A 9,343-nucleotide genomic window follows, 5' to 3' on the forward strand; every position below is an offset into this window, starting at 1 on the left:
AAAAAAAAAAAAAAAAAAAAAAAAAAAAAGATCCAAGGACCCAACATCAAGGTTCAGTGAATGCCACTGAGGAGGGAAAGTCAAGGTCTGAAGACAATGCGACGTCCAGGTAGGAAAAGGTGATCTCTAAGACTAAATCCTGCAGGGGCCTCTGGAAGTGGGAAACAGGCAGGGCTAGGTCATCTGGGGCTTTTGTCCACAGTGGAATCATCACGGACTTGAGAAAGCCCACTCTAGTCTAGTGGTATTGAGGAGAGTAACCAGAGTTTAAGGAGTTAAGGAATAAAAAGAAAGTAGAGATGGCTGCAGATCACACGATGAAGATAAAAGCTCAGCGGAGGGGGAAACGGAAATGCAAGTTTTTTCTTTTTTTTTTTTTTAAACTAGTAGAGGCAGAGGGCTTAGAGAGTCAGAGGCTCTTTAAGTTAGAGAGGCAGTAAGGCAGCTTGGATAGCTGCTAGAACAGTAGAGAACAATGTGCACACGGACACACTATGTGCTCCGTTCATTTCTCCACGTTATCTTTGTTAGAAAGAGGAAAAGCAAACTCAAGGTTTCAGTTAAGCTGGCTGAACGATAAAGCAATAAAAACAATAGCCTCACAATTTCGGTGCGCTGTGTCAAAGAGAGCTTTTATAAGTTTTCAAGAATGGAGCCCTTCAGAAGTTTATTATTATAGGCACTCTGCGGTGCAGGCATCTTAAGAAGCAAATCTAATCACAGATTAATTGTTATGCTGGCATTCAGAAGTGTAAAGTATTCAACTTTACATGGCTAAAGCCTCTTAGCTGTAATACAATAACGCTCTTAGGAGAGTTACATATTAAAAGAAGGAAAAACAAACACTGGAGATCTTTGTGTAGCAAGAATATTAATTTGCAGTAGTATTCTACTTTGTATTTCAGTTGGCAGAGAAAAAAAATTAAAGCAGCCAGCAGAGCATATGAGAAAAATAAACTATGTTATGTTTGAAGACAGCCTCTCCTTTTGCTAGATCCAGAATCAAATTAAATATTCGCTGCATAAATTCACAAGAAAATGTAGAACTAGCAAATCCCATTTTTAGTACTAATGTACTCTGTTACAAATGAGACACAGAACATGAAAATTTACATATCCCTAAATGCCTGGAAACCAGGCAATATGCCTGAGAATAATTTAATTCCTCCAAATCTGCCTTGAAATTTTTGTTAGCTTTTCCTGGCAATGTATGTTTTTTTGAAAAAAAAAAAAAATCCTCAACTAGTAGGCTGGGTAGATCTTTCCGCCAGCTGCTGCCTATGTTTTCCTCTATTTCAACAGCCCAGGAGGCCAGTTTGGTGAGATTCTTAACAGAATGGGGAGTATAATAATTCCCCTACTCTGTCCACCTCAATTCCTCCTCTCCCAGCTACTCGGCTCTCAGCAATCGTCAAGCCCTGCTCACGGCGCACCTATGTAGCTATGCATGTCCCTCACCAGGGGACACTGCAGTAAGAAAAGATCCAGGTCTGCTCAAGGTATTACAAACCTAAAAACTGTGTTTACATTGGCCTGAGGCTAAATCCCTGCAAGGAGATAAAGAACCCTGAGGAACCCAAAGACTTCAGCAAGACCAGACTTTAGAGTAACAATTCCCGCCATAGATGCCAGAGATCTACCTGTCTCTACAAAGTCCCCCTCCCTCACCGTCTGTAAGAACCACCTTACTTTCTGTGCAGAAGAATCCTATGCAGAACTCTGGGCCCTCAACTGACCAAGAGAAGCCCAGATCTTCTATGACTCTTGGACCATAGGCAGCACACACCACTCATCTTCCGCGACTCCACCGTCAAGGCCAGGAAGACCAATCCAAACAGTCCAAGGTCAGCCATGATGCAGTGCCAATTAAGAGGGAGCGCTGGGCTTCCCTGGTGGCGCAGTGGTTGAGAGTCCGCCTGCCGATGCAGGGGACACGGCTTCGTGCCCCAGGGTGGCGAGTGGAGCGCATCCCATGCGGAGGTGCAGAGAGGCCTTGGCTAGAGGGGGGCGGCCCTCCCCTGCTGCACAGTGTACACTTTCTCCTGACGGCCATGCCCATTTTAATGGCTGCCACTGTCGTCGTCACTAAATACTGGAAGCTATAGGTGTATTAACCCATTCAATCATCACCATCGAATATTCAGTGGGAGCTATAAGTGTATTAACATGTTCAATACTCAAGGTAACCATGAGATGGGTACTATCAACATTCTCATTTTACATAGGAGAAAAACGAGGTGTGGAGAGTTTAGTGTCTTGGCTGTGATATCTTGGCCACGATAACACTCACCAAGGGCGAGGTGTAACTAGAGTTCAAATCCAGGCAGTCTGGCTCCAGAGCCACCACTTTTAACACCTTAAAACCTACTGCCCAGGGCTTCCCTGGTGGCGCAGTGGTTGGGAGTCGGCCTGCCGATGCAGGGGACGCAGGTTCGTGCCCCGGTCCGGGAGGATCCCACATGCCGCGGAGCAGCTGGGCCCGTGAGCCATGGCCGCTGAGCCTGCGCCTCCGGAGCCTGTGCTCCGCAATGGGAGAGGCCACAGCAGTGAGAGGCCCGCGTACCGCAAAAAAAAAAAAAAACCTACTGCCCAAACTCAGCTTGCTCGGATGCCCCAGGACGGCCCAGATATATACATGGGGTCAATGGTGCAGATTCCTTGCTTGCACACTCTGACCTCTCAGATTTATCTTGAAGGTCTGCTTGTTGCTCTCTGTGACGGTGGCCTTACCGATAGTGTTTGTGACTCTTTCACAAAAACACCTGCACAAAAAGAAGCCATTATAACTCAGCAGGAGGGCCCTCAGTCTGAGACTCAGCAACTTGGACCACACAGATTTTCTTCCAAAGAGACTTCATTAAGATGCATCCTTGCCAAAGAAGTCCATGAACTAGTGAATCAAAGAATACTGGGCACATCACTTCTGGAAGGCTGCCCTCTTCTGGAATCCTGCCCATTTCTGCTCTACAAGCTTCAGCTTCTGTCACCTACATGCTTCTTGGCATCTATGCCCCCTGCTGCTACCCCAGGCCCCTCACTGCACAATTTCTAACCGCTCAGCTCCTCCTTGGGGGGCGGGGGGGTATGTGAAGCATCGTCCACAGTCACCAGGGCTATCACATTTAGAGGACTGGCAAGTTCTCTTTTCTCTCACCCTCAAATTTCTCTCTCACCCACAGAGCAGAAGACTTAGCAGACTGGGGCACTGGTAGTGCCTAGATCACTCTCCTGTGATCAGTGTGGAGCTGAAACTACATGGTGCCCAGATTCACAAGCTTACCCCTCCAACCTCTTTGGCTACGTACACCTGTTCATTGAAATGTTTCCAGCCAGCTTCAACAGAATTATTTCCCCAGTTAAGATTTTTATATGTGGATAATCTAATGTTCTCAAATAACCAAGGCAGTTTTATGACATATGCTCCAAGTCAGTGCATAACCTAAGATACTGTAACAAAAGGTATAAAGGAGTCCTAGGAACAAATAACAAATTAACTTACTCATAGAGAACATCATAGGCAGCAGTTCAAAAGGTCCTTCACGGGAAAAATGTTGCTCCTGTTTTTCAAGCCTTTTACAGACTGCCTGTAATACCATTACTCGGAAGACAGATTTTTCTCTCTCTGCTAAAACACCAACCAGTTCCCATTCTGTTCCTCAGAATAAAGTTGTTTCTGATGCCCGACAAGGAGCAATCCATGACTTTTTAATGTACAACTGCTTGAAAGTAAATTTTCAATTTAAACCCTCTAACCCGCAGGCATTTGGGCAAAGAACCAAACAAAATTCTTTGAAAAGTCCTCTGACTTTGTTGACTTACTCATTCCCCTTTCACAAAGGACGGGGATTTAGCAAACTTGGTGGGGAGGCAGGAATAAAGGATATTTTCAAATCACTTTAAATAAATCAAGAATATAGCCTGATCGTGTGATTCTATCCTGCCCTGAAATCAGCAGTTTGGCCCTGGGTCCCAGCACAGAATGGACTTTCAATCCAGCTGCAAAGCTGCAGAGAGGTTCCTGGGCCCCCAGACCTGTAATTCACCTCTCCATCCTCAGTGTGGTAGCTCTGAGTAGGGCAAGCTCCCTAACTAAATCCACACAGCCTTTTTAAAAAACAAAAGGCACAATTCATTATTTAAAACTCTTTTTACCTTTCAAATAGTGTCCTGGAAATCACGAAAATCAAGCTGAACAGTTAAAATTTCCTACTAACATAATGAATTTCAAGCTAAAATGATGGGCTCAGGGTAAAATTTTATGGGATGTAAATGTTACCTCAGTTAAAACAAAATAAAATGATGGGCTCGGAGGAAGCCCCAAGCCACAGTCCTCAAGTATCTCCATTCATTTTTCAAACCAGCCAGAATGTGTCCCAGGCTGCCACGCTCAGGGCTGGGTCTGCACTGTGGGGGGAAGCAGGGACCTAGGGCACAACTCCTGCCCGCAAGCCCTCTGGGGGTTGGGGGTATGATCAAACAACAAGGACACAGGGCTCTGCAGAAACCAAAGTGATGGGATAGCGGAGCACTGCCGAGCGTTAGAGACACAGGCCCAGTTGGAGGCAGTTCTCAGGCTCAGCGGTCACCACAGGGAGGCTGTGGCTTCCAGAGCCTGAGAAACATATCCCATCACCCAGAAAAGGCCATGGGATGGACCATTCTAGTTCGCTGCATCATCCCGGGGAAGAAGCCCTGAGGAGATGGCCATGGAATGGGAGGACTAAAGCAGACAAGCAGACAATCTAGAGTCCCCCCTCTTGTGAAAATACAACGCTACTGTGTAAAATCCTAAGCGAGAAGGTGAGTATAAGCACTGGGTTTCACCCTCAAAGATGCTTGTCCCCATTGGTGCCTAAATTTTTAAACTTGGGCAAGTTACTTAAACCTCTCCGTGCCCCTATTTATTATGAAGAGTAAAGGAAATTATTTATACAAAGACTGCACTCCATGCTTGATAATTAGAGCTTGCTTAACACCAACGCAGCGCTTATTGGGGGCCAGGCACGTTTCTTCCGGTTTTGCATATGTCAACTCATTTAATTACAACCAACGTGGGTGTGATTACCATCTCCATTTTACAGATGGGAAAATAAGCACAGAGAAGTAAAATAATTTGCTTTAAGTCACATGGCTAGTAAACCACAGCTATAGTAGTAGTATTGCTACTACTGTCATTACTATTAATATTGATTGCCACTTACTACCACTTATACAATTCATTTTAAAACCAGAACATTTGCCAAGAATTTTCTTTTGCCCTGCCTCTAAATGCTGCAAAGTCTACTGAAAGAATCCTCAAGCTAGCCAAAATAAACCTCTCCACTGTTTCTTTAACTTCTTTTCAGAGTAAATAGATAGACAGATAAGGGCTGCTTGTGGACTTTGCCCATCTAGTCCTGAGGCAGAGGGTGGCTCTATAGAGGTCAGGGCAAAGGAGACCTGGGAGGGGCCAGGGCTGTGTGAGAGGGTGGTATGAGGCAGGGGGTGGAGTTAGGGGACAACACTCCTCTCCAGCAGGGTTTGGTGGCTGCTCCCTAGCTGCCCTCAAAGAGGAAAGGTGACAGCACTCATGCAGTCCTCCAGGGACTGAAGGCAGCAGCGTCCTCCCGTTACAGCCCTAGATCCTGGGGCTGAGCGCCGGGGCTAGACCACTGGGGGTCCAGCCAAAAAGAGAGGGGCAAAGCACTCCAGCCCGGCCCAGGCACCTTGCTCTTCACTCTCTCCACACACTGCTGGAGTCTCCTCACTTTTGCTAGACTCCCGTGATCGCAGTACTCGCAGTACTCTCTGGGTGATCGTTAAGGTGAAAACTATTTTGATTACAGGTGCCTGGGGGTACCTATTGGATTCACTTTAAGGAAAACAATGTTGGAAGGATACAATCTCCAAAGGTGTTTTTATAGTAGATTTTTTTTTTAAAGCAAAAGGTACACTACACTCATTCTATCCTTTCAAATAAATAAACAGGCAAAACCCCTAATATCACCCAAACAGACAAGTTTAGGAGTAATTACATAGTCTACTTTCAGCTGCTTTGGCATAACGTACATGAAATGGCCTTTAACTGCCACTCTCTTAAGCAAGTAATTCCAATAAGAGGGTTGGCAGAACCATGGCAGGTAATCACATTAGGGTGTAGGTGGAGGAGACGGGGGACAAAAACAATAAATAGGATGAATATTTTTAAAATCAATGACAACATAAGTTCTTTTATTAAAAGCTGTTATATAATTGATATTATGCCTTCTAAGGTAAAAACGAGTGATAATCTCTTCCTTCCATTGATAAGTAACTTCTTGTTTTCTGAGGGCTTCAGTAAGATGCTCCACTCTCTTGCCTTCACTGGCAAATCCCTGTATCCTCCAAAAGACAGAAGAGCTGTGGGGAGCCCATCTAAATGTATAATATACTGAAAAAGGTACTTCCCTTTTTCTTCTGCATTGTGTATACCCCAGTTGTGGGAGAATTAAAAGCAAAACACCAAATGCAAACATGATCTCAGCTTTCTATATTCTACCTGACCATGAAATCATTTCATTTTCAATGTGCTCACTGACCATCTCTTTATTCACTAAAACTCATTTTGCATATGACAAAATGCAAACACAGTGAGAGCTGAACTAGAATTGTTTCTGTTTTAATGAGTGTGTGGACAATCTTTCAGAGTGGATGCCTTTTTAGAATACTCCCTTGAACTACCTAAGAAAAAAAAGGAGATTCTGACGAACATATTAGCCTAAGAATTACGGGGCATTCATGGAAAATTTTAATTAAATATATGGGCAACACTCTTAATAACACAAAATTTGAGTAAGTGGAGCAGGCTTGCACTGAAGATACCAAAGCCCTTCAAAAACCAGCTTAGACACATTTAACATTTCCAGCAAATAAATGCGTACTACCATCATCACTGTCAATAACCAAAATACGTATCACCTATGACCTACTGTACCACTTCTGTTTCCCAAAACCAACTTAATGTTGTGGGGATTTACTGTTCTTAATAAAGTGAAATTTAAGGAAACAGCTATGGAAAGACAATATAATTAATCAATGGGAAGTGAAATGCTTTTTCCCATTGGTTATCAGCATCAGAGAGGTGAAAAGACACAGTGATACCGTCATTTTACAAAAACAGATAAAACAGCAGATAGTAGTGTGTACAATGCAAATTATCTGCTATGCAACTGACAAGAACAGGTCCCAAATCAAGATGAAAGTTATAAAGCAAATGCACATCACACTTTGAAAGCCAGTATCAGATATATAAAACTTTCTTCCAACCACAACAATCTATACACTTCTACGGAAAAAGTGCAACTCTCTAGTTGCAACTGTCATATAAAAGCTGAAGAGGCCAGCAGTGACATAACCCAACACTTCTGCAAGGCAGGGAGCCTCCTCCACCAGCCTTTCCAGTTTAAGCCTGATTCTGAACCAAACACACCTTCCCAAACTGAAGAGGGATCCCCCCCACAAAATCACTAAGGCTATTTTCTTTGTAATGACCAAAACATTCCCAAAGTTTAAGAACTTTTGTTTCTAAGAAGACTATCATCTATGCTTTTTAAAAGCTGTTTATTTAAAGACAGTGTGATCTATCAAAAAATTATGGCTACGAGGGTGCTTTTTTTTCTCTTACAACGATAAAAGATGTTTGTGGCCTTCTGTGCAGAAGTCACCAAATTCCTGATGATCTGCCCCATTACTGATAGCCTGTCTCAGAAATAAACTTGTCTTCCTAGTCTGACCTTTTCTAGCTTATACCTAACCATCTTTAAGGCTGCCAAACGCAAGACAAGCTAATGAAATATTAAAAAACAAACAAAAACCATTCCACATAACCCCTGGGTCACTTACTTTGTGAATGTCCCGCCTAACTAAAACTCCAGCCCCATCACACTGAAATGACAATCTTATGCTGTATTCAAAACCCGGAACTGCTTTATCCATTCGTACTTCGCACTGACAAAGAGGAAAAGAACTGAAAAAAAAAAAAAAAAAAAAAAAAAACAAACCCCTATCACTTCTAAAGTCACAAAACCCCCAAAGAAAGTAAACTCATACACAGATACTAACAGTGCTGCAGCTCCAACCAGGGATTAACGGTGTAAGTGAGACCTTTCTGATCTTAATTGCGCCCAGAGAAGCAGAAGAATTTCCCCAGATCCAGTCCACACACATTCTGTATTCAACATGTAACAGCCATTCCGCTCACACCCTTACATTTCATGATCGAATTCTGGTTACCAAAGTACATTTCTGCACTGGAGCGGTTGGCCTGAGCTTTCCTGTTCTCTTTGTCTTGTGATCCGCGGGGCAGTTTCTGCCCTTGGGAAGTGAGTGTGAGAACTGTGGATTCCAGACAATTCCCCACGATCTTTCAGCTCGGGTTTGCACGCTCTCTCGCTCTCTCTAGCCGGCTCCATATTGCTGGGCCGGTCCCTCCAGCCTCGCCCCGCGTTACAAAAAACCTGGATTTCCGGGCTGTTCCAAGACCCCATTAAGTCTGCCTCCAACAACCGGCCCAGGCCCGGTCGGCACCACACGCCGAGTTAGGGTCCCAGCGACCGGCCGCCCCGAGGCGCACTTCCCCCACCCCGGAAGAGGAGGGAGGCGAACTTCGGAGGGCGGGGGCTGGGGGCTAGCTCCGGGGACCCCCGCCGCCCCGCTCGCCCCGGGGAAGGGCCCGGGCAGCAACCCGGGTGCAGCCGGAGGGCGCGGGGGAAGGCATAGCTCCTTCCCGCTAACGCAAAGGCAGCGGTCAGGGCGCTCTCCTCTGCTGAAAGGCGCCGGAAAACTGCAGCAAGGCGACAGTGGGGACCCACAGAAGCGTGAGGTGACGGAGGGGTGGCGGAAGCCCGACTTCGCCTGCAACTCCAGGGACGAATGCGCCCGGCGGCACGCACAACCCGCTCGGAAGAGGACTAGGTAAACGGGAGCCGCGAGGTGGCCGGGAGCACGCAGGACGCTGGCCGCGAGTAGGACCCGCGGCTGCACGGCGGGCGGGAGATGCCGGCTGCAGGGAAGACGGCGGCCGGCTCGCTTCCCCCGGCTCGGCTCTGCAGAAGGAGAAGCGGCTGCTGGTGACAGGAAGAGAGCGGCGGTAGCCGCGCGCGCGCACGCACCGCCTCCCCCTCCCGAGCACACACCCCCACCACGGGTGGAGCTCCGGCCCTGCGAACCTTTCCTGCTGCCGGGCTCGCCTTCCGCCCCCAGCCGCGGGGATGCCCTGGGCTGCCGGGCCGAGCGCTCTGGCTTTGCGCCCTCCGGGCCGGCCAGGCTGCTGACCGCCTGCGACCGAGCCGGCTGCCGGGCGTCTTCGAGACCAGAGGCGGCGGGT

At 46.5% G+C, this 9,343-nt stretch overlaps 1 protein-coding gene across 1 annotated transcript in view; it reads right to left on the minus strand.

Moving 5' to 3' along the window:
• The window catches only part of PIK3R1 (phosphoinositide-3-kinase regulatory subunit 1), an 86,665-nt gene extending 77,576 nt beyond the window's left edge, over positions 1-9,089 (minus strand). Inside the window, exon 1 of the mRNA XM_024753102.1 lies at positions 8,227-9,089. The gene's annotated coding sequence lies outside the window, so the exon portion shown is untranslated. The remainder of the gene's footprint in view (positions 1-8,226) is intronic.
• Positions 9,090-9,343: the final 254 nt, after the last annotated feature.

Source organism: Neophocaena asiaeorientalis, unplaced genomic scaffold (genome assembly GCF_003031525.2).
Source record: "Neophocaena asiaeorientalis asiaeorientalis breed wild unplaced genomic scaffold, Neophocaena_asiaeorientalis_V1.1 scaffold399, whole genome shotgun sequence".
Lineage (NCBI taxonomy): Eukaryota > Metazoa > Chordata > Mammalia > Artiodactyla > Phocoenidae > Neophocaena > Neophocaena asiaeorientalis.